General features: G+C 52.2%; 8 non-coding genes and 2 pseudogenes across 8 annotated transcripts; all 10 read left to right on the top strand.

Moving 5' to 3' along the window:
• Window positions 1–1,134: 1,134 nt before the first annotated feature.
• LOC139689753 (U2 spliceosomal RNA) lies at window positions 1,135–1,328 on the top strand. Its single transcript, XR_011701385.1, has one exon. It is a non-coding gene; the product is annotated as a U2 spliceosomal RNA (small nuclear RNA).
• Window positions 1,329–2,841: 1,513 nt separating this feature from the next.
• Window positions 2,842–3,034, top strand: LOC139689724 (U2 spliceosomal RNA). The gene has a single exon (XR_011701359.1). It is a non-coding gene; the product is annotated as a U2 spliceosomal RNA (small nuclear RNA).
• Window positions 3,035–4,547: 1,513 nt separating this feature from the next.
• Window positions 4,548–4,681, top strand: LOC139689784 (U2 spliceosomal RNA; annotated as a pseudogene).
• A 5,253-nt stretch (window positions 4,682–9,934) lies between these two features.
• Window positions 9,935–10,128, top strand: LOC139689756 (U2 spliceosomal RNA). Its single transcript, XR_011701388.1, has one exon. It is a non-coding gene; the product is annotated as a U2 spliceosomal RNA (small nuclear RNA).
• A 14-nt stretch (window positions 10,129–10,142) lies between these two features.
• LOC139689759 (U2 spliceosomal RNA) lies at window positions 10,143–10,326 on the top strand. The gene has a single exon (XR_011701391.1). It is a non-coding gene; the product is annotated as a U2 spliceosomal RNA (small nuclear RNA).
• A 1,513-nt stretch (window positions 10,327–11,839) lies between these two features.
• On the top strand, window positions 11,840–12,032 carry LOC139689722 (U2 spliceosomal RNA). The gene has a single exon (XR_011701357.1). It is a non-coding gene; the product is annotated as a U2 spliceosomal RNA (small nuclear RNA).
• Window positions 12,033–13,545: 1,513 nt separating this feature from the next.
• On the top strand, window positions 13,546–13,738 carry LOC139689721 (U2 spliceosomal RNA). Its single transcript, XR_011701356.1, has one exon. It is a non-coding gene; the product is annotated as a U2 spliceosomal RNA (small nuclear RNA).
• Window positions 13,739–15,251: 1,513 nt separating this feature from the next.
• LOC139689774 (U2 spliceosomal RNA) lies at window positions 15,252–15,385 on the top strand (annotated as a pseudogene).
• A 5,257-nt stretch (window positions 15,386–20,642) lies between these two features.
• LOC139689752 (U2 spliceosomal RNA) lies at window positions 20,643–20,836 on the top strand. Its single transcript, XR_011701384.1, has one exon. It is a non-coding gene; the product is annotated as a U2 spliceosomal RNA (small nuclear RNA).
• Window positions 20,837–22,349: 1,513 nt separating this feature from the next.
• On the top strand, window positions 22,350–22,542 carry LOC139689720 (U2 spliceosomal RNA). The gene has a single exon (XR_011701355.1). It is a non-coding gene; the product is annotated as a U2 spliceosomal RNA (small nuclear RNA).
• Window positions 22,543–22,587: the final 45 nt, after the last annotated feature.

Here is a 22,587-nt window from a genome sequence, read left to right as displayed (position 1 = left end):
CTGACGGGTGCCCTGAAGATCGCGGTGCGGCGCTACTACCTGAACAAGGTAAGCGCCAAGCCCGATCAAGGGAAAGTCATTCGTGCCTCGGCGAAATCTGAAGCCTCCAATCACTTCCTGGCAGGAGGGAGATACACCAGGTTTTGTGATTGGAGGTTCATCTTTAGGGCTCGGCTCGATCTGCTCCCGCTCAATGCCTGTCGCCGTTGGGAAACCAACGGGGACAAGCGGTGTCGGCGATGTGGCTACGCGGAGGAGACCCTGCCCCACGTCGTTAATCACTGCACGATGCACTCAAGGACGTGGCAGCATAGACATAATGCTGTCCAAGACCGACTACACAGGGCTCTGATTGGACGCCGGGGAAAAGGTGACGATGAAATCAGAGTCAACAAACAAGTACCTGGCACTGACTCGACTCTTAGACCAGACCTGGTTATAACTAACCAGGCCGACAAGACTGTGACATTGATCGACGTAGCAGTGCCGTTCGAGAACAACGAGGGAGCTCTGCTGGCAGCCAGGACCGCGAAGGAGGAGAAGTACGCCGCCCTGGCAGAGACCATCCGCCAGCAGGGATACCGGTCATCGGTCGCCGCCATCGTCGTGGGAAGCCTGGGGACGTGGGACTCGCAGAACGACCCCGTCCTGAAGTCCCTGGGCCTACCTCGACGATTCTGCACCACCATGCGGCGACTGATGGTCAGCGACGTCATCCGCTGGACCCGGGACTGCTACGTCGAACACATCACGGGACATAGACAGTATGAAGACGGCTCCGGAGGCTGAAAAGGAAAGGACAAAAGTGAAGTCGTGTAAAATCATTTCCCCCCCTCTTTCCATACTTCTTCATTGTAAAACCTTTCTCTGTCCCCTTTCTCTTTTATTTACTCTATGAGCCATAGTGTATGAATGGCCACGCCGTGGTGTATAAACGGCCCCCCCCAAAAGTGTAAACCCTCCCCGTGAGAGACTTAAACATATAAAACATTTTATAAAAAAAAACACTCGTGCGAGAAGCCTATATTATTATAATATTTCCCCAAAACAAAGGGGCAAAAAGACTTGTTCCCCGGCTCCCTCATTTGGAGGGAGCCGGTCATGTATAAATTATATATTAATTATAAGTTGCTTAAAACTCTGTATGAAAGAATTTTCAAATAAACATTTTAAATCTGTTCTTATCAGCTTAATATCTGATACGTCCCGCATTGCGGGACCAGAATATTAATCTGATTTTTGGACATTGGCGGGGTACCCGGAGTTTACTCCATCCCTGCCGCGGGTTGGCCCGGCATTGCAGTACCGTCGGGATCGGCCCATCATTAAAAAGGTCCACTTAAAAGCTGATGAGAACAGATTGAAGCTTAAATTGATCCGCGAAAATTATTTATTTTCGCACTTGCAAATTTCAGGCGATCCGGCTGGAAAAATATTCGCGAAATTGCATTTTCGCGGAGAGAAGCGATTTTATTCCATGCGAGCGGAGCAAAAGTAATGTAATCCAAATTGAAGCAGCACAACGAAGTATTAAAAGGAATGAATTATTAAAAGGAGAGAAACTTGGGAAGAAAAAAAATCCCATCTGAAGAGAGTCGTCGTCACTTTAAAGTGTAAGTGTAACAATAAATATAATTTTGTGAAAATAATGCAATTATTTTTTCTGCTTTCAATGCAACGTCAACAACAACAACGTCTTGTCTCCTCAGTATTCCATCATTGGAGACGACGACAACTGTTGAAGAGAGGCGCCGGATCACGTTTCAAACTTTGGCGTGTGACGCCCCTTCCTTCCAGCTGTTTACCTCCCCCCCCGAAGAGATGGCGCGCGCGCGCTCCCGGCAAGGAGCGTCATTCAAGACGACCCGACGCGAATCGACTCGCGGAAATAGGCGAGTTCCACTCTTTTACCTTAGTTTTTGAACACCAATCTTTCCACAGAATTTATGCGAAGATAATTCTTGTAAAAGGAGTGTGTGTTTGATGAAAAAAAATTGAACGGAAAAGAAACTCAATACATCGGAGGAAACGACCGATCGCGAGCACTCGGGAAAAATTGGAAAAATCTTTGCAAAAAAATTTTCAGAAATTTTTTGCGAATTTCGCGGAAATCGATGCCCATTTTCGCGATATTTTTCGAGAAAATGGAAAATATAAACAATGGAGAAATCTGGTTTTCCATCTTGTGCAATTGAAAGCGCCACTTTTTTACAGCCTTTTCGATTCCTATTCTCCGATTTGAAGAAAACCCTAATTTGTTTATATTTGAAGAAACCCTAATTTATGTATTTATTTATTTATAAGGAAAGCGTATTTTTACTAATGACGATTAATGCAAAGTAAGTGAACAGCACACGATTTTAAATCTCTACCACACAGGAAGTGAAGTGAAGAGGAAGCCCGTTTTTCGAAAAACTGTCGACCACTGAATACTGGCGAAAAGGGCCCTTTATTACCGTCCTGGATGCCCCCCTCCATTTTCGGAATGTTTGAAAATTGCGCCCGACCTTTCCCGGGAAGCGGGGAGAGAGCTTGCAATACGTCTCGTGTGTCGCTCACAGAGATGGCACGACCTAGCGAAGGACTCCGCGTTGCAATTTACTGTCTCGCCTCCGGACTCCGGGGACGCAATTGCTCCGGCCGTCCTGCCCCCCGCGCCCCCCCAAAACTTTTCTTGCTGCAGGAAAACAAGGAAGCCTTCGGAAACACCCCCGCAGGATCCTACGCGAATTCTCCCCGACCAATGCCACCCCGCGGCGCCTACGCCAATCCTGCGCCCTCCGCCCCAAGTGCTCCGGGGTCGTCCCTACACATGTAAATATTGCAGAAAAGGGCTCCCTTATCGCTTCTCGGCCTTATGGCTAAGATCAAAGTGTAGTATCTGTTCTTATCAGCTTAATATCTGATACGTCCCGCATTGCGGGACCAGAATATTAATCTGATTTTTGGACATTGGCGGGGTACCCGGAGTTTACTCCATCCCTGCCGCGGGTTGGCCCGGCATTGCAGTACCGTCGGGATCGGCCCATCATTAAAAAGGTCCACTTAAAAGCTGATGAGAACAGATTGAAGCTTAAATTGATCCGCGAAAATTATTTATTTTCGCACTTGCAAATTTCAGGCGATCCGGCTGGAAAAATATTCGCGAAATTGCATTTTCGCGGAGAGAAGCGATTTTATTCCATGCGAGCGGAGCAAAAGTAATGTAATCCAAATTGAAGCAGCACAACGAAGTATTAAAAGGAATGAATTATTAAAAGGAGAGAAACTTGGGAAGAAAAAAAATCCCATCTGAAGAGAGTCGTCGTCACTTTAAAGTGTAAGTGTAACAATAAATATAATTTTGTGAAAATAATGCAATTATTTTTTCTGCTTTCAATGCAACGTCAACAACAACAACGTCTTGTCTCCTCAGTATTCCATCATTGGAGACGACGACAACTGTTGAAGAGAGGCGCCGGATCACGTTTCAAACTTTGGCGTGTGACGCCCCTTCCTTCCAGCTGTTTACCTCCCCCCCCGAAGAGATGGCGCGCGCGCGCTCCCGGCAAGGAGCGTCATTCAAGACGACCCGACGCGAATCGACTCGCGGAAATAGGCGAGTTCCACTCTTTTACCTTAGTTTTTGAACACCAATCTTTCCACAGAATTTATGCGAAGATAATTCTTGTAAAAGGAGTGTGTGTTTGATGAAAAAAAATTGAACGGAAAAGAAACTCAATACATCGGAGGAAACGACCGATCGCGAGCACTCGGGAAAAATTGGAAAAATCTTTGCAAAAAAATTTTCAGAAATTTTTTGCGAATTTCGCGGAAATCGATGCCCATTTTCGCGATATTTTTCGAGAAAATGGAAAATATAAACAATGGAGAAATCTGGTTTTCCATCTTGTGCAATTGAAAGCGCCACTTTTTTACAGCCTTTTCGATTCCTATTCTCCGATTTGAAGAAAACCCTAATTTGTTTATATTTGAAGAAACCCTAATTTATGTATTTATTTATTTATAAGGAAAGCGTATTTTTACTAATGACGATTAATGCAAAGTAAGTGAACAGCACACGATTTTAAATCTCTACCACACAGGAAGTGAAGTGAAGAGGAAGCCCGTTTTTCGAAAAACTGTCGACCACTGAATACTGGCGAAAAGGGCCCTTTATTACCGTCCTGGATGCCCCCCTCCATTTTCGGAATGTTTGAAAATTGCGCCCGACCTTTCCCGGGAAGCGGGGAGAGAGCTTGCAATACGTCTCGTGTGTCGCTCACAGAGATGGCACGACCTAGCGAAGGACTCCGCGTTGCAATTTACTGTCTCGCCTCCGGACTCCGGGGACGCAATTGCTCCGGCCGTCCTGCCCCCCGCGCCCCCCCAAAACTTTTCTTGCTGCAGGAAAACAAGGAAGCCTTCGGAAACACCCCCGCAGGATCCTACGCGAATTCTCCCCGACCAATGCCACCCCGCGGCGCCTACGCCAATCCTGCGCCCTCCGCCCCAAGTGCTCCGGGGTCGTCCCTACACATGTAAATATTGCAGAAAAGGGCTCCCTTATCGCTTCTCGGCCTTATGGCTAAGATCAAAGTGTAGTATCTGTTCTTATCAGCTTAATCCCCTTAACTTTCTTCTTTTTCGCCCGCCAAATTCAAATTTTTAAATGAACAGATCTACCGCTTTTGGACCTTTCTTGCCTCTCTGAGGAATCCCGGACGGGCCCCGACCAACGGTAAGCCCCCCGGGACACTCCCAGAGGGAAGGGGCAACAGGACACTAGGCGCCTGCTCTGCCCAGTAGCCCCTCTTTCGACCCCCGATGGCCCCACGGTCCATTGCCTCTTCAAGGCGGACCGTGGGACCCACCGCCCCCTCAGGGCTCCCCGGTCGCTCACGGACCGTTCCCCACGCCCACTTGGGGTGATAACCTCCCCGGGCTCGACGCCGGGCCCCTAAGGCCCGGCGCAGGCCCCCGCCCCCGGTGCACCGCCGGGTCCCTTCAGGACCGGTAGGCTGAGCACCGGACGTTCCCCGGCCCCCGGTGCACTGCCAGGTCCCCTCCGGACCGGTAGCTTGAGCACCGAGGCCCCCGGACCCCCTCAGGGCCCCCGGGAGCACCCTCCGTCGATCCCGTACGGATCGGCGCAGAGCGGGTGATTTGAACGGCGCGCGGTTTCCTTTTCGGCCGCGACGCCGGTCAAGCGACCGTTCGGCGCGCTTCACGCCCGATCGGTTCGATTGACCCCCTCCCCCCCGTCCGGTATTTGTGGAAGACTTCATCTTCCACAAAACCGTCATTTCAAAACCCCGGTAAATTCAAATTTCCTCCCGATCCCACCCATACGGGCCGAGAAGCGGGTTGAGCGCCTTCAGCGCCATCCCTCGGCGGCCGCCTGGACTTCATTCAGGTGGACGCCACGCGCTTAATTTAAATTTGTATTTTTGAAAATTTTCGTTCCGCAGTCCCTCAGACCGCGGAAAAGCCCTCCGTCGCCCCCCTTGGCCTTCAGCATTTATATCTTTTGAATTTTTTTGTGTCCTTAAAAGGACAATTTTCAAAACAACGTTCCACGGTCCTTCAGGCCGTGGAATATCGTCCGCCAGGCCCCGTTTGTGCCATGACTTAACGCCCTCCCATGCCCCCACGTCCTCCCCGTAAAAACGGGGGGGCGGGGGCCGTTAGAAAAGCACCATCGCGTGCTAGTTCCTCCGCCCCCCCCTCCTCCTCTCGCACTCCGCGGAGGAGGAAAGTCGAGGCGTCAGAGCCCGACTCCTCCCCTCCCCATACACCACCGGACGGCGCGTCCGAAAGCGCTTCGGCGCGTAGGACGCGTCGCCCGCGGAAAATCATACACTATGGCTCCCCCGTTTCTTCTTCTTCTTCTTCTCCATCCGGCGTCCGAAAGCCTTCCCTTGAGACCTTCTCCCCGCTCTCGGACGTCACCTATTCTCCCCCCAAGTCCCGTTCTTCTTCCCCTCTCTCCCTCGACGACTTCACGACGCCTCCGGATTCTTCTTCGTCCAGACGTCCGGCGCTGGATTCTCCCCCCCCGATTCCCCCGACTGCCCCCGCCCCCCAAACGACTGACAGGGTCCCGGCGCTTCTCCTGACCGGCACCGCGGTGTCGGCCAGGAGAATCGACAATCAACTTGTGGTTTACTTTCCCGTGGCGGATACGTTAACCTGCACCGAGGTGGGATGCAGCATGTCCTTCCGCGCTACGGAGTGGACGGCGATGCGGAGAAGTCTCGTCCGACACCTGATGGAGCAGCACGGCCACCGACTCACGTCGGTGAACGCCTGCTCCGTCTGCGGTGGGACTATCGGCCGCAAGCCGTCCACTCATCCCTGCCTCAAAGGGGGGATACGTAAGGCGGCGGACGGGCGTGTTGCACTCTCGCACCGGTGCGGGACATGCGACTTCGCATGCGCTACCCGTCGCGGGTTGGCGAACCACATGGTGACCCACAAGAGACCTCCCCCCTTGATTGCCCCCCTTCAGGAGGCAATCGAGGAGACAGTTAGATGCACGACGCCGCCCAACGTGACCGAGGCGCAACCCTCCGATCCAGACGCAGCAGCTGACGCTCCGGCCGAAGACCTGGCGCCGGGGCAGCCTCCCGAAGTCGGTGACCTCAACGACACCGGGTCACCGCCGCCTGTGGACGCAGCAACATCGCCGCCGCCAGCTCCAGACGCAGCAGAAGGAGCACCACGACAGGTCGAGCCACCGATACAGCAGAAGGAGAAGCTGTGGCTCGACCGACTGGCCAGCACCACCGGCCAGTCATGGGAGGAGTTCGAGGTCGTGGTGCAGGATCTGGTGGCCACCACCCAGGCGGAGAGGAAGAGGGAGGCGAAACCTGCGGACGGAGGGGAAGCTCCTCGGCCACGAAACGTCGTGCACAGACAACCACCAAGACGCAGACAAGTAGCTGACTACGACGCGAAAAAGGCGTCGGACATACAGAAACTCTTCAGGAGTCATCCCAGGAGGGCAGTGGAGAGCATCCTGTCTGATAAGTCACCCTATTGCGACATTCCCGCGGAGGAAGTGGAAAAGCATTTCCGCCAAGTCTACGGGAATGTCGGAATGGGGGGCTTGGAGGACGAGGGTGACGACTCGGTCTACCGTCGCACGACGGAGACCGAGAAGAAACTGCTCCTCGAAAGGATCACTCCTGAAGAAGTGACGAGACGCATGTCTAGAACCAAAAACACCGCCCCGGGCCCCGATGGCCTCACCTACGGCGACCTGAGGGCGGTCGATAGACATGGACGAATTCTCTCTTTTATCTTCAACAGATGCCTGAAGGAGGCCAGGACACCGGCCGCGTGGAAAACCTCTCGGACTGTCCTCCTGCACAAAGGGGGGGACCGCCAGGACATCGGCAACTGGAGGCCCATAGCGCTTGGCAACACCATCGCCAAGCTGTACGCCGGGGTGCTTGCTGACCGCATACTATCTTGGGCGGTCAGCGGGAAGAAGATGCACCCGGCTCAAAAGGGCTTCCGGGAGTTCGAGGGGTGCCACGAGCACAACTTCACCCTTCAGGCAGCTGTTGACGAAATGAGACGCAGACGTTCCCGAATCGCACTGGCTTGGCTTGATCTACGGAACGCGTTCGGGTCCATCCCGCACCAACACCTCCAGAACACCTTGAGGAGGATGGACTTGCCTGAGGAGATGAGGAGGACCGTGGAGGAGTTGCAGAAGGGCTCCACGGTCGTGAAGACGGCCAGCGGCGACACCGGCGTCATCGACATCTGCGCCGGTGTCAAGCAGGGGTGCCCGTTATCACCGACCATTTTCAACTTGGGAATGGAGCCGGTGATACGGGCGGTCGCTGGTGAGGCAGGCAAGTCCGGAGTCGTCGTCCAGGGGCAGAACATCGCCATCCTGGCCTACGCGGACGACTTGGTGCTGGTGGCCCGGGACCAGGAGCACCTGCAGCGCCTGCTGAACATCGCGGGAGAAGAGGCGACCGCTGCAGGTCTACAGTTCAAGCCAAGCAAGTGCGCAACGCTGGACCTCAACTTTTCAACCAACCAGCCCGTGCAGCCGTCCCAACTCACCATCCAGGGGGCGGCCATTTCCAGCCTGAAGGACGGCGAAGCGTACCGGTACCTCGGGGTCCCGTTCGGGTTCCATGTGGACCAGACCCCCGAGGAGGACCTGGTGCGCTTGGGCGAGGACGTCAAGAAGATCGACGAGTCACTCCTCGCCCCGTGGCAGAAGATCGCCGCGACCAACATCTTCCTTCTGCCCAGGCTGGAATTCATCTTGCGGGCTGGTAACGTTAAAAAGAAGAACTTGACTGACATCGACAAGAGGCTGAAGGCCTGCGCAAAGGGCTGGCTCCATTTGCCCAAAAGGGCATCGCCTGAGATGGTCTTCATTGGCCATCAACACGGCGGCGCAGGTCTTCTCCCTCTTTCCGACTTGACTGACATATTGACCATCGTGCAGGGATATCGACTCCTCCATTCCCGTGACCCCAACGTGAGAGTGCTCGCCTGGGGTCGCCTGAAGGAGGTAGTGCGGAGGAAGCTGAGGAGACCGCCAACCACCGGTGATCTCGCGGAGTACCTTAGCGGTAGTCTACGGGATGACTTTGGAAGGGAAAGCGGCGACTTCAGTTCCCTCTTCACGCAGGTTCGCTCCGCGTCACGCCGTATCGCCGCGCGCATAGGCTTGAGCTGGAGATGGTCGGACGAGCTAAGGGAGATGCAGATTTCGTTCCGGGACATGAATGACGGGGCTGAAGACCGCCCCCCCTTCATCAGGGTTCCTCCGAAGGCCGTAAGGCAACTGACGGGTGCCCTGAAGATCGCGGTGCGGCGCTACTACCTGAACAAGGTAAGCGCCAAGCCCGATCAAGGGAAAGTCATTCGTGCCTCGGCGAAATCTGAAGCCTCCAATCACTTCCTGGCAGGAGGGAGATACACCAGGTTTTGTGATTGGAGGTTCATCTTTAGGGCTCGGCTCGATCTGCTCCCGCTCAATGCCTGTCGCCGTTGGGAAACCAACGGGGACAAGCGGTGTCGGCGATGTGGCTACGCGGAGGAGACCCTGCCCCACGTCGTTAATCACTGCACGATGCACTCAAGGACGTGGCAGCATAGACATAATGCTGTCCAAGACCGACTACACAGGGCTCTGATTGGACGCCGGGGAAAAGGTGACGATGAAATCAGAGTCAACAAACAAGTACCTGGCACTGACTCGACTCTTAGACCAGACCTGGTTATAACTAACCAGGCCGACAAGACTGTGACATTGATCGACGTAGCAGTGCCGTTCGAGAACAACGAGGGAGCTCTGCTGGCAGCCAGGACCGCGAAGGAGGAGAAGTACGCCGCCCTGGCAGAGACCATCCGCCAGCAGGGATACCGGTCATCGGTCGCCGCCATCGTCGTGGGAAGCCTGGGGACGTGGGACTCGCAGAACGACCCCGTCCTGAAGTCCCTGGGCCTACCTCGACGATTCTGCACCACCATGCGGCGACTGATGGTCAGCGACGTCATCCGCTGGACCCGGGACTGCTACGTCGAACACATCACGGGACATAGACAGTATGAAGACGGCTCCGGAGGCTGAAAAGGAAAGGACAAAAGTGAAGTCGTGTAAAATCATTTCCCCCCCTCTTTCCATACTTCTTCATTGTAAAACCTTTCTCTGTCCCCTTTCTCTTTTATTTACTCTATGAGCCATAGTGTATGAATGGCCACGCCGTGGTGTATAAACGGCCCCCCCCAAAAGTGTAAACCCTCCCCGTGAGAGACTTAAACATATAAAACATTTTATAAAAAAAAACACTCGTGCGAGAAGCCTATATTATTATAATATTTCCCCAAAACAAAGGGGCAAAAAGACTTGTTCCCCGGCTCCCTCATTTGGAGGGAGCCGGTCATGTATAAATTATATATTAATTATAAGTTGCTTAAAACTCTGTATGAAAGAATTTTCAAATAAACATTTTAAATCTGTTCTTATCAGCTTAATATCTGATACGTCCCGCATTGCGGGACCAGAATATTAATCTGATTTTTGGACATTGGCGGGGTACCCGGAGTTTACTCCATCCCTGCCGCGGGTTGGCCCGGCATTGCAGTACCGTCGGGATCGGCCCATCATTAAAAAGGTCCACTTAAAAGCTGATGAGAACAGATTGAAGCTTAAATCTGTTCTTATCAGCTTAATATCTGATACGTCCCGCATTGCGGGACCAGAATATTAATCTGATTTTTGGACATTGGCGGGGTACCCGGAGTTTACTCCATCCCTGCCGCGGGTTGGCCCGGCATTGCAGTACCGTCGGGATCGGCCCATCATTAAAAAGGTCCACTTAAAAGCTGATGAGAACAGATTGAAGCTTAAATTGATCCGCGAAAATTATTTATTTTCGCACTTGCAAATTTCAGGCGATCCGGCTGGAAAAATATTCGCGAAATTGCATTTTCGCGGAGAGAAGCGATTTTATTCCATGCGAGCGGAGCAAAAGTAATGTAATCCAAATTGAAGCAGCACAACGAAGTATTAAAAGGAATGAATTATTAAAAGGAGAGAAACTTGGGAAGAAAAAAAATCCCATCTGAAGAGAGTCGTCGTCACTTTAAAGTGTAAGTGTAACAATAAATATAATTTTGTGAAAATAATGCAATTATTTTTTCTGCTTTCAATGCAACGTCAACAACAACAACGTCTTGTCTCCTCAGTATTCCATCATTGGAGACGACGACAACTGTTGAAGAGAGGCGCCGGATCACGTTTCAAACTTTGGCGTGTGACGCCCCTTCCTTCCAGCTGTTTACCTCCCCCCCCGAAGAGATGGCGCGCGCGCGCTCCCGGCAAGGAGCGTCATTCAAGACGACCCGACGCGAATCGACTCGCGGAAATAGGCGAGTTCCACTCTTTTACCTTAGTTTTTGAACACCAATCTTTCCACAGAATTTATGCGAAGATAATTCTTGTAAAAGGAGTGTGTGTTTGATGAAAAAAAATTGAACGGAAAAGAAACTCAATACATCGGAGGAAACGACCGATCGCGAGCACTCGGGAAAAATTGGAAAAATCTTTGCAAAAAAATTTTCAGAAATTTTTTGCGAATTTCGCGGAAATCGATGCCCATTTTCGCGATATTTTTCGAGAAAATGGAAAATATAAACAATGGAGAAATCTGGTTTTCCATCTTGTGCAATTGAAAGCGCCACTTTTTTACAGCCTTTTCGATTCCTATTCTCCGATTTGAAGAAAACCCTAATTTGTTTATATTTGAAGAAACCCTAATTTATGTATTTATTTATTTATAAGGAAAGCGTATTTTTACTAATGACGATTAATGCAAAGTAAGTGAACAGCACACGATTTTAAATCTCTACCACACAGGAAGTGAAGTGAAGAGGAAGCCCGTTTTTCGAAAAACTGTCGACCACTGAATACTGGCGAAAAGGGCCCTTTATTACCGTCCTGGATGCCCCCCTCCATTTTCGGAATGTTTGAAAATTGCGCCCGACCTTTCCCGGGAAGCGGGGAGAGAGCTTGCAATACGTCTCGTGTGTCGCTCACAGAGATGGCACGACCTAGCGAAGGACTCCGCGTTGCAATTTACTGTCTCGCCTCCGGACTCCGGGGACGCAATTGCTCCGGCCGTCCTGCCCCCCGCGCCCCCCCAAAACTTTTCTTGCTGCAGGAAAACAAGGAAGCCTTCGGAAACACCCCCGCAGGATCCTACGCGAATTCTCCCCGACCAATGCCACCCCGCGGCGCCTACGCCAATCCTGCGCCCTCCGCCCCAAGTGCTCCGGGGTCGTCCCTACACATGTAAATATTGCAGAAAAGGGCTCCCTTATCGCTTCTCGGCCTTATGGCTAAGATCAAAGTGTAGTATCTGTTCTTATCAGCTTAATATCTGATACGTCCCGCATTGCGGGACCAGAATATTAATCTGATTTTTGGACATTGGCGGGGTACCCGGAGTTTACTCCATCCCTGCCGCGGGTTGGCCCGGCATTGCAGTACCGTCGGGATCGGCCCATCATTAAAAAGGTCCACTTAAAAGCTGATGAGAACAGATTGAAGCTTAAATTGATCCGCGAAAATTATTTATTTTCGCACTTGCAAATTTCAGGCGATCCGGCTGGAAAAATATTCGCGAAATTGCATTTTCGCGGAGAGAAGCGATTTTATTCCATGCGAGCGGAGCAAAAGTAATGTAATCCAAATTGAAGCAGCACAACGAAGTATTAAAAGGAATGAATTATTAAAAGGAGAGAAACTTGGGAAGAAAAAAAATCCCATCTGAAGAGAGTCGTCGTCACTTTAAAGTGTAAGTGTAACAATAAATATAATTTTGTGAAAATAATGCAATTATTTTTTCTGCTTTCAATGCAACGTCAACAACAACAACGTCTTGTCTCCTCAGTATTCCATCATTGGAGACGACGACAACTGTTGAAGAGAGGCGCCGGATCACGTTTCAAACTTTGGCGTGTGACGCCCCTTCCTTCCAGCTGTTTACCTCCCCCCCCGAAGAGATGGCGCGCGCGCGCTCCCGGCAAGGAGCGTCATTCAAGACGACCCGACGCGAATCGACTCGCGGAAATAGGCGAGTTCCACTCTTTTACCTTAGTTTTTGAACACCAATCTTTCCACAGAATTTATGCGAAGATAATTCTTGTAAAAGGAGTGTGTGTTTGATGAAAAAAAATTGAACGGAAAAGAAACTCAATACATCGGAGGAAACGACCGATCGCGAGCACTCGGGAAAAATTGGAAAAATCTTTGCAAAAAAATTTTCAGAAATTTTTTGCGAATTTCGCGGAAATCGATGCCCATTTTCGCGATATTTTTCGAGAAAATGGAAAATATAAACAATGGAGAAATCTGGTTTTCCATCTTGTGCAATTGAAAGCGCCACTTTTTTACAGCCTTTTCGATTCCTATTCTCCGATTTGAAGAAAACCCTAATTTGTTTATATTTGAAGAAACCCTAATTTATGTATTTATTTATTTATAAGGAAAGCGTATTTTTACTAATGACGATTAATGCAAAGTAAGTGAACAGCACACGATTTTAAATCTCTACCACACAGGAAGTGAAGTGAAGAGGAAGCCCGTTTTTCGAAAAACTGTCGACCACTGAATACTGGCGAAAAGGGCCCTTTATTACCGTCCTGGATGCCCCCCTCCATTTTCGGAATGTTTGAAAATTGCGCCCGACCTTTCCCGGGAAGCGGGGAGAGAGCTTGCAATACGTCTCGTGTGTCGCTCACAGAGATGGCACGACCTAGCGAAGGACTCCGCGTTGCAATTTACTGTCTCGCCTCCGGACTCCGGGGACGCAATTGCTCCGGCCGTCCTGCCCCCCGCGCCCCCCCAAAACTTTTCTTGCTGCAGGAAAACAAGGAAGCCTTCGGAAACACCCCCGCAGGATCCTACGCGAATTCTCCCCGACCAATGCCACCCCGCGGCGCCTACGCCAATCCTGCGCCCTCCGCCCCAAGTGCTCCGGGGTCGTCCCTACACATGTAAATATTGCAGAAAAGGGCTCCCTTATCGCTTCTCGGCCTTATGGCTAAGATCAAAGTGTAGTATCTGTTCTTATCAGCTTAATATCTGATACGTCCCGCATTGCGGGACCAGAATATTAATCTGATTTTTGGACATTGGCGGGGTACCCGGAGTTTACTCCATCCCTGCCGCGGGTTGGCCCGGCATTGCAGTACCGTCGGGATCGGCCCATCATTAAAAAGGTCCACTTAAAAGCTGATGAGAACAGATTGAAGCTTAAATTGATCCGCGAAAATTATTTATTTTCGCACTTGCAAATTTCAGGCGATCCGGCTGGAAAAATATTCGCGAAATTGCATTTTCGCGGAGAGAAGCGATTTTATTCCATGCGAGCGGAGCAAAAGTAATGTAATCCAAATTGAAGCAGCACAACGAAGTATTAAAAGGAATGAATTATTAAAAGGAGAGAAACTTGGGAAGAAAAAAAATCCCATCTGAAGAGAGTCGTCGTCACTTTAAAGTGTAAGTGTAACAATAAATATAATTTTGTGAAAATAATGCAATTATTTTTTCTGCTTTCAATGCAACGTCAACAACAACAACGTCTTGTCTCCTCAGTATTCCATCATTGGAGACGACGACAACTGTTGAAGAGAGGCGCCGGATCACGTTTCAAACTTTGGCGTGTGACGCCCCTTCCTTCCAGCTGTTTACCTCCCCCCCCGAAGAGATGGCGCGCGCGCGCTCCCGGCAAGGAGCGTCATTCAAGACGACCCGACGCGAATCGACTCGCGGAAATAGGCGAGTTCCACTCTTTTACCTTAGTTTTTGAACACCAATCTTTCCACAGAATTTATGCGAAGATAATTCTTGTAAAAGGAGTGTGTGTTTGATGAAAAAAAATTGAACGGAAAAGAAACTCAATACATCGGAGGAAACGACCGATCGCGAGCACTCGGGAAAAATTGGAAAAATCTTTGCAAAAAAATTTTCAGAAATTTTTTGCGAATTTCGCGGAAATCGATGCCCATTTTCGCGATATTTTTCGAGAAAATGGAAAATATAAACAATGGAGAAATCTGGTTTTCCATCTTGTGCAATTGAAAGCGCCACTTTTTTACAGCCTTTTCGATTCCTATTCTCCGATTTGAAGAAAACCCTAATTTGTTTATATTTGAAGAAACCCTAATTTATGTATTTATTTATTTATAAGGAAAGCGTATTTTTACTAATGACGATTAATGCAAAGTAAGTGAACAGCACACGATTTTAAATCTCTACCACACAGGAAGTGAAGTGAAGAGGAAGCCCGTTTTTCGAAAAACTGTCGACCACTGAATACTGGCGAAAAGGGCCCTTTATTACCGTCCTGGATGCCCCCCTCCATTTTCGGAATGTTTGAAAATTGCGCCCGACCTTTCCCGGGAAGCGGGGAGAGAGCTTGCAATACGTCTCGTGTGTCGCTCACAGAGATGGCACGACCTAGCGAAGGACTCCGCGTTGCAATTTACTGTCTCGCCTCCGGACTCCGGGGACGCAATTGCTCCGGCCGTCCTGCCCCCCGCGCCCCCCCAAAACTTTTCTTGCTGCAGGAAAACAAGGAAGCCTTCGGAAACACCCCCGCAGGATCCTACGCGAATTCTCCCCGACCAATGCCACCCCGCGGCGCCTACGCCAATCCTGCGCCCTCCGCCCCAAGTGCTCCGGGGTCGTCCCTACACATGTAAATATTGCAGAAAAGGGCTCCCTTATCGCTTCTCGGCCTTATGGCTAAGATCAAAGTGTAGTATCTGTTCTTATCAGCTTAATCCCCTTAACTTTCTTCTTTTTCGCCCGCCAAATTCAAATTTTTAAATGAACAGATCTACCGCTTTTGGACCTTTCTAGCCTCTCTGAGGAATCCCGGACGGGCCCCGACCAACGGTAAGCCCCCCGGGACACTCCCAGAGGGAAGGGGCAACAGGACACTAGGCGCCTGCTCTGCCCAGTAGCCCCTCTTTCGACCCCCGATGGCCCCACGGTCCATTGCCTCTTCAAGGCGGACCGTGGGACCCACCGCCCCCTCAGGGCTCCCCGGTCGCTCACGGACCGTTCCCCACGCCCACTTGGGGTGATAACCTCCCCGGGCTCGACGCCGGGCCCCTAAGGCCCGGCGCAGGCCCCCGCCCCCGGTGCACCGCCGGGTCCCTTCAGGACCGGTAGGCTGAGCACCGGACGTTCCCCGGCCCCCGGTGCACTGCCAGGTCCCCTCCGGACCGGTAGCTTGAGCACCGAGGCCCCCGGACCCCCTCAGGGCCCCCGGGAGCACCCTCCGTCGATCCCGTACGGATCGGCGCAGAGCGGGTGATTTGAACGGCGCGCGGTTTCCTTTTCGGCCGCGACGCCGGTCAAGCGACCGTTCGGCGCGCTTCACGCCCGATCGGTTCGATTGACCCCCTCCCCCCCGTCCGGTATTTGTGGAAGACTTCATCTTCCACAAAACCGTCATTTCAAAACCCCGGTAAATTCAAATTTCCTCCCGATCCCACCCATACGGGCCGAGAAGCGGGTTGAGCGCCTTCAGCGCCATCCCTCGGCGGCCGCCTGGACTTCATTCAGGTGGACGCCACGCGCTTAATTTAAATTTGTATTTTTGAAAATTTTCGTTCCGCAGTCCCTCAGACCGCGGAAAAGCCCTCCGTCGCCCCCCTTGGCCTTCAGCATTTATATCTTTTGAATTTTTTTGTGTCCTTAAAAGGACAATTTTCAAAACAACGTTCCACGGTCCTTCAGGCCGTGGAATATCGTCCGCCAGGCCCCGTTTGTGCCATGACTTAACGCCCTCCCATGCCCCCACGTCCTCCCCGTAAAAACGGGGGGGCGGGGGCCGTTAGAAAAGCACCATCGCGTGCTAGTTCCTCCGCCCCCCCCTCCTCCTCTCGCACTCCGCGGAGGAGGAAAGTCGAGGCGTCAGAGCCCGACTCCTCCCCTCCCCATACACCACCGGACGGCGCGTCCGAAAGCGCTTCGGCGCGTAGGACGCGTCGCCCGCGGAAAATCATACACTATGGCTCCCCCGTTTCTTCTTCTTCTTCTTCTCCATCCGGCGTCCGAAAGCCTTCCCTTGAGACCTTCTCCCCGCTCTCGGACGTCACCTATTCTCCCCCCAAGTCCCGTTCTTCTTCCCCTCTCTCCCTCGACGACTTCACGACGCCTCCGGATTCTTCTTCGTCCAGACGTCCGGCGCTGGATTCTCCCCCCCCGATTCCCCCGACTGCCCCCGCCCCCCAAACGACTGACAGGGTCCCGGCGCTTCTCCTGACCGGCACCGCGGTGTCGGCCAGGAGAATCGACAATCAACTTGTGGTTTACTTTCCCGTGGCGGACACGTTAACCTGCACCGAGGTGGGATGCAGCATGTCCTTCCGCGCTACGGAGTGGACGGCGATGCGGAGAAGTCTCGTCCGGCACCTGATGGAGCAGCACGGCCACCGACTCACGTCGGTGAACGCCTGCTCCATCTGCGGTGGGACTATCGGCCGCAAGCCGTCCACTCATCCCTGCCTCAAAGGGGGGATACGTAAGGCTGCGGACGGACGTGTTGCACTCTCGCATCGGTGCGGGGCATGCGATTTCGCATGCGCTACCCGTCGCGGGCTTGCGAACCACATGGTGACCCACAAGAGACCTCCCCCCTTGATTGCCCCCCTTCAGGAGGCAATCGAGGAGACAGTTAGATGCACGACGCCGCCCAACGTGACCGAGGCGCAACCCTCCGATCCAGACGCAGCAGCAGACGCTCCGGCCGAAGACCTGGCGCCGGGGCAGCCTCCTGAAGTCGGTGACCTTAACGACACCGGGTCACCGCCGCCTGTGGACGCAGCAACATCGCCGCCGCCAGCTCCAGACGCAGCAGAAGGAGCACCACGACAGGTCGAGCCACCGATACAGCAGAAGGAGAAGCTGTGGCTCGACCGACTGGCCAGCACATCCGGCCAGTCATGGGAGGAGTTCGAGGTCGTGGTGCAGGATCTGGTGGCCACCACCCAGGCGGAGAGGAAGAGGGAGGCGAAACCTGCGGACGGAGGGGAAGCTCCTCGGCCACGAAACGTCGTGCACAGACAACCACCAAGACGCAGACAAGTAGCTGACTACGACGCGAAAAAGGCGTCGGACATACAGAAACTCTTCAGGAGTCATCCCAGGAGGGCAGTGGAGAGCATCCTGTCCGATAAGTCACCCTATTGCGACATTCCCGCGGAGGAGGTGGAAAAGCATTTCCGCCAAGTCTACGGGAATGTCGGGATGGGGGGCTTGGAGGACGAGGGTGACGACTCGGTCTACCGTCGCACGACGGAGACCGAGAAGAAACTGCTCCTCGAAAGGATCACTCCTGAGGAAGTGACGAGACGCATGTCTAGAACCAAGAACACCGCCCCGGGCCCCGATGGCCTCACCTACGGCGACCTGAGGGCGGTCGATAGACATGGACGAATCCTCTCTTTTATCTTCAACAGATGCCTGAAGGAGGCCAGGACACCGGCCGCGTGGAAGACCTCTCGGACTGTCCTCCTGCACAAAGGGGGGGACCGCCAGGACATCGGCAACTGGAGGCCCATAGCGCTTGGCAACACCATCGCCAAGCTGTACGCCGGGGTGCTTGCTGACCGCATACTATCTTGGGCGGTCAGCGGGAAGAAGATGCACCCGGCTCAAAAGGGCTTCCGGGAGTTCGAGGGGTGCCACGAGCACAACTTCACCCTTCAGGCAGCTGTTGACGAAATGAGACGCAGACGTTCCCGAATCGCACTGGCTTGGCTTGACCTACGGAACGCGTTCGGTTCCATCCCGCACCAACACCTCCAGAACACCCTGAGGAGGATGGACTTGCCTGAGGAGATGAGGAGGACCGTGGAGGAGTTGCAGAAGGGCTCCACGGTCGTGAAGACGACCAGCGGCGACACCGGCGTCATCGACATCTGCGCCGGTGTCAAGCAGGGGTGCCCGTTATCACCGACCATTTTCAACTTGGGAATGGAGCCGGTGATACGGGCGGTCGCTGGTGAGGCAGGCAAGTCCGGAGTCGTCGTCCAGGGGCAAAACATCGCCATCCTGGCCTACGCGGACGACTTGGTGCTGGTGGCCCGGGACCAGGAGCACCTGCAGCGCCTGCTGAACATCGCGGGAGAAGAGGCGACCGCTGCAGGTCTACAGTTCAAGCCAAGCAAGTGCGCAACGCTGGACCTCAACTTTGCAGCAAACCAGCCCGTGCAGCCGTCCCAACTCACCATCCAGGGGGCGGCCATTTCCAGCCTGAAGGACGGCGAAGCGTACCGGTACCTCGGGGTCCCGTTCGGGTTCCACGTGGACCAGACCCCCGAGGAGGACCTGGTGCGCTTGGGCGAGGACGTCAAGAAGATCGACGAGTCACTCCTCGCCCCGTGGCAGAAGATCGCCGCGACCAACATCTTCCTTCTGCCCAGGCTGGAATTCATCTTGCGGGCTGGTAATGTTAAAAAGAAAAACTTGACCGACATCGACAAGAGGCTGAAGGCCTGCGCAAAGGGCTGGCTCCATTTGCCCAAAAGGGCATCGCCTGAGATGGTCTTCATTGGCCATCAACACGGCGGCGCAGGTCTTCTCCCTCTTTCCGACTTGACTGACATATTGACCATCGTGCAGGGATATCGACTCCTCCATTCCCGTGACCCCAACGTGAGAGTGCTCGCCTGGGGTCGCCTGAAGGAGGTAGTGCGGAGGAAGCTGAGGAGACCGCCAACCACCGGTGATCTCGCAGAGTACCTTAGTGGTAGTCTGCGGGATGACTTTGGAAGGGAAAGCGGCGACTTCAGTTCCCTCTTCACGCAGGTTCGCTCCGCGTCACGCCGTATCGCCGCGCGCATAGGCTTGAGCTGGAGATGGTCGGACGAGCTAAGGGAGATGCAGATTTCGTTCCGGGACATGAATGACGGGGCTGAAGACCGCCCCCCCTTCATCAGGGTTCCTCCGAAGGCCGTAAGGCAACTGACGGGTGCCCTGAAGATCGCGGTGCGGCGCTACTACCTGAACAAGGTAAGCGCCAAGCCCGATCAAGGGAAAGTCATTCGTGCCTCGGCGAAATCTGAAGCCTCCAATCACTTCCTGGCAGGAGGGAGATACACCAGGTTTTGTGATTGGAGGTTCATCTTTAGGGCTCGGCTCGATCTGCTCCCGCTCAATGCCTGTCGCCGTTGGGAAACCAACGGGGACAAGCGGTGTCGGCGATGTGGCTACGCGGAGGAGACCCTGCCCCACGTCGTTAATCACTGCACGATGCACTCAAGGACGTGGCAGCATAGACATAATGCTGTCCAAGACCGACTACACAGGGCTCTGATTGGACGCCGGGGAAAAGGTGACGATGAAATCAGAGTCAACAAACAAGTACCTGGCACTGACTCGACTCTTAGACCAGACCTGGTTATAACTAACCAGGCCGACAAGACTGTGACATTGATCGACGTAGCAGTACCGTTCGAGAACAACGAGGGAGCTCTGCTGGCAGCCAGGACCGCGAAGGAGGAGAAGTACGCCGCCCTGGCAGAGACCATCCGCCAGCAGGGATACCGGTCATCGGTCGCCGCCATCGTCGTGGGAAGCCTGGGGACGTGGGACTCGCAGAACGACCCCGTCCTGAAGTCCCTGGGCCTACCTCGACGATTCTGCACCACCATGCGGCGACTGATGGTCAGCGACGTCATCCGCTGGACCCGGGACTGCTACGTCGAACACATCACGGGACATAGACAGTATGAAGACGGCTCCGGAGGCTGAAAAGGAAAGGACAAAAGTGAAGTCGTGTAAAATCATTTCCCCCCCTCTTTCCATACTTCTTCATTGTAAAACCTTTCTCTGTCCCCTTTCTCTTTTATTTACTCTATGAGCCATAGTGTATGAATGGCCACGCCGTGGTGTATAAACGGCCCCCCCCAAAAGTGTAAACCCTCCCCGTGAGAGACTTAAACATATAAAACATTTTATAAAAAAAAAAAAACACTCGTGCGAGAAGCCTATATTATTATAATATTTCCCCAAAATAAAGGGGCAAAAAGACTTGTTCCCCGGCTCCCTCATTTGGAGGGAGCCGGTCATGTATAAATTATATATTAATTATAAGTTGCTTAAAACTCTGTATGAAAGAATTTTCAAATAAACATTTTAAATCTGTTCTTATCAGCTTAATATCTGATACGTCCCGCATTGCGGGACCAGAATATTAATCTGATTTTTGGACATTGGCGGGGTACCCGGAGTTTACTCCATCCCTGCCGCGGGTTGGCCCGGCATTGCAGTACCGTCGGGATCGGCCCATCATTAAAAAGGTCCACTTAAAAGCTGATGAGAACAGATTGAAGCTTAAATTGATCCGCGAAAATTATTTATTTTCGCACTTGCAAATTTCAGGCGATCCGGCTGGAAAAATATTCGCGAAATTGCATTTTCGCGGAGAGAAGCGATTTTATTCCATGCGAGCGGAGCAAAAGTAATGTAATCCAAATTGAAGCAGCACAACGAAGTATTAAAAGGAATGAATTATTAAAAGGAGAGAAACTTGGGAAGAAAAAAAATCCCATCTGAAGAGAGTCGTCGTCACTTTAAAGTGTAAGTGTAACAATAAATATAATTTTGTGAAAATAATGCAATTATTTTTTCTGCTTTCAATGCAACGTCAACAACAACAACGTCTTGTCTCCTCAGTATTCCATCATTGGAGACGACGACAACTGTTGAAGAGAGGCGCCGGATCACGTTTCAAACTTTGGCGTGTGACGCCCCTTCCTTCCAGCTGTTTACCTCCCCCCCCGAAGAGATGGCGCGCGCGCGCTCCCGGCAAGGAGCGTCATTCAAGACGACCCGACGCGAATCGACTCGCGGAAATAGGCGAGTTCCACTCTTTTACCTTAGTTTTTGAACACCAATCTTTCCACAGAATTTATGCGAAGATAATTCTTGTAAAAGGAGTGTGTGTTTGATGAAAAAAAATTGAACGGAAAAGAAACTCAATACATCGGAGGAAACGACCGATCGCGAGCACTCGGGAAAAATTGGAAAAATCTTTGCAAAAAAATTTTCAGAAATTTTTTGCGAATTTCGCGGAAATCGATGCCCATTTTCGCGATATTTTTCGAGAAAATGGAAAATATAAACAATGGAGAAATCTGGTTTTCCATCTTGTGCAATTGAAAGCGCCACTTTTTTACAGCCTTTTCGATTCCTATTCTCCGATTTGAAGAAAACCCTAATTTGTTTATATTTGAAGAAACCCTAATTTATGTATTTATTTATTTATAAGGAAAGCGTATTTTTACTAATGACGATTAATGCAAAGTAAGTGAACAGCACACGATTTTAAATCTCTACCACACAGGAAGTGAAGTGAAGAGGAAGCCCGTTTTTCGAAAAACTGTCGACCACTGAATACTGGCGAAAAGGGCCCTTTATTACCGTCCTGGATGCCCCCCTCCATTTTCGGAATGTTTGAAAATTGCGCCCGACCTTTCCCGGGAAGCGGGGAGAGAGCTTGCAATACGTCTCGTGTGTCGCTCACAGAGATGGCACGACCTAGCGAAGGACTCCGCGTTGCAATTTACTGTCTCGCCTCCGGACTCCGGGGACGCAATTGCTCCGGCCGTCCTGCCCCCCGCGCCCCCCCAAAACTTTTCTTGCTGCAGGAAAACAAGGAAGCCTTCGGAAACACCCCCGCAGGATCCTACGCGAATTCTCCCCGACCAATGCCACCCCGCGGCGCCTACGCCAATCCTGCGCCCTCCGCCCCAAGTGCTCCGGGGTCGTCCCTACACATGTAAATATTGCAGAAAAGGGCTCCCTTATCGCTTCTCGGCCTTATGGCTAAGATCAAAGTGTAGTATCTGTTCTTATCAGCTTAATATCTGATACGTCCCGCATTGCGGGACCAGAATATTAATCTGATTTTTGGACATTGGCGGGGTACCCGGAGTTTACTCCATCCCTGCCGCGGGTTGGCCCGGCATTGCAGTACCGTCGGGATCGGCCCATCATTAAAAAGGTCCACTTAAAAGCTGATGAGAACAGATTGAAGCTTAAAT

Source organism: Hetaerina americana, unplaced genomic scaffold (assembly GCF_022747635.1).
Source record: "Hetaerina americana unplaced genomic scaffold, ioHetAmer1.1.p SCAF_270, whole genome shotgun sequence".
NCBI classification, from domain to species: Eukaryota; Metazoa; Arthropoda; class Insecta; order Odonata; family Calopterygidae; genus Hetaerina; species Hetaerina americana.
The sequence above is the reverse complement of the archived record's forward strand: the minus strand, read 5'-3'. Positions and strand labels throughout refer to the sequence as shown.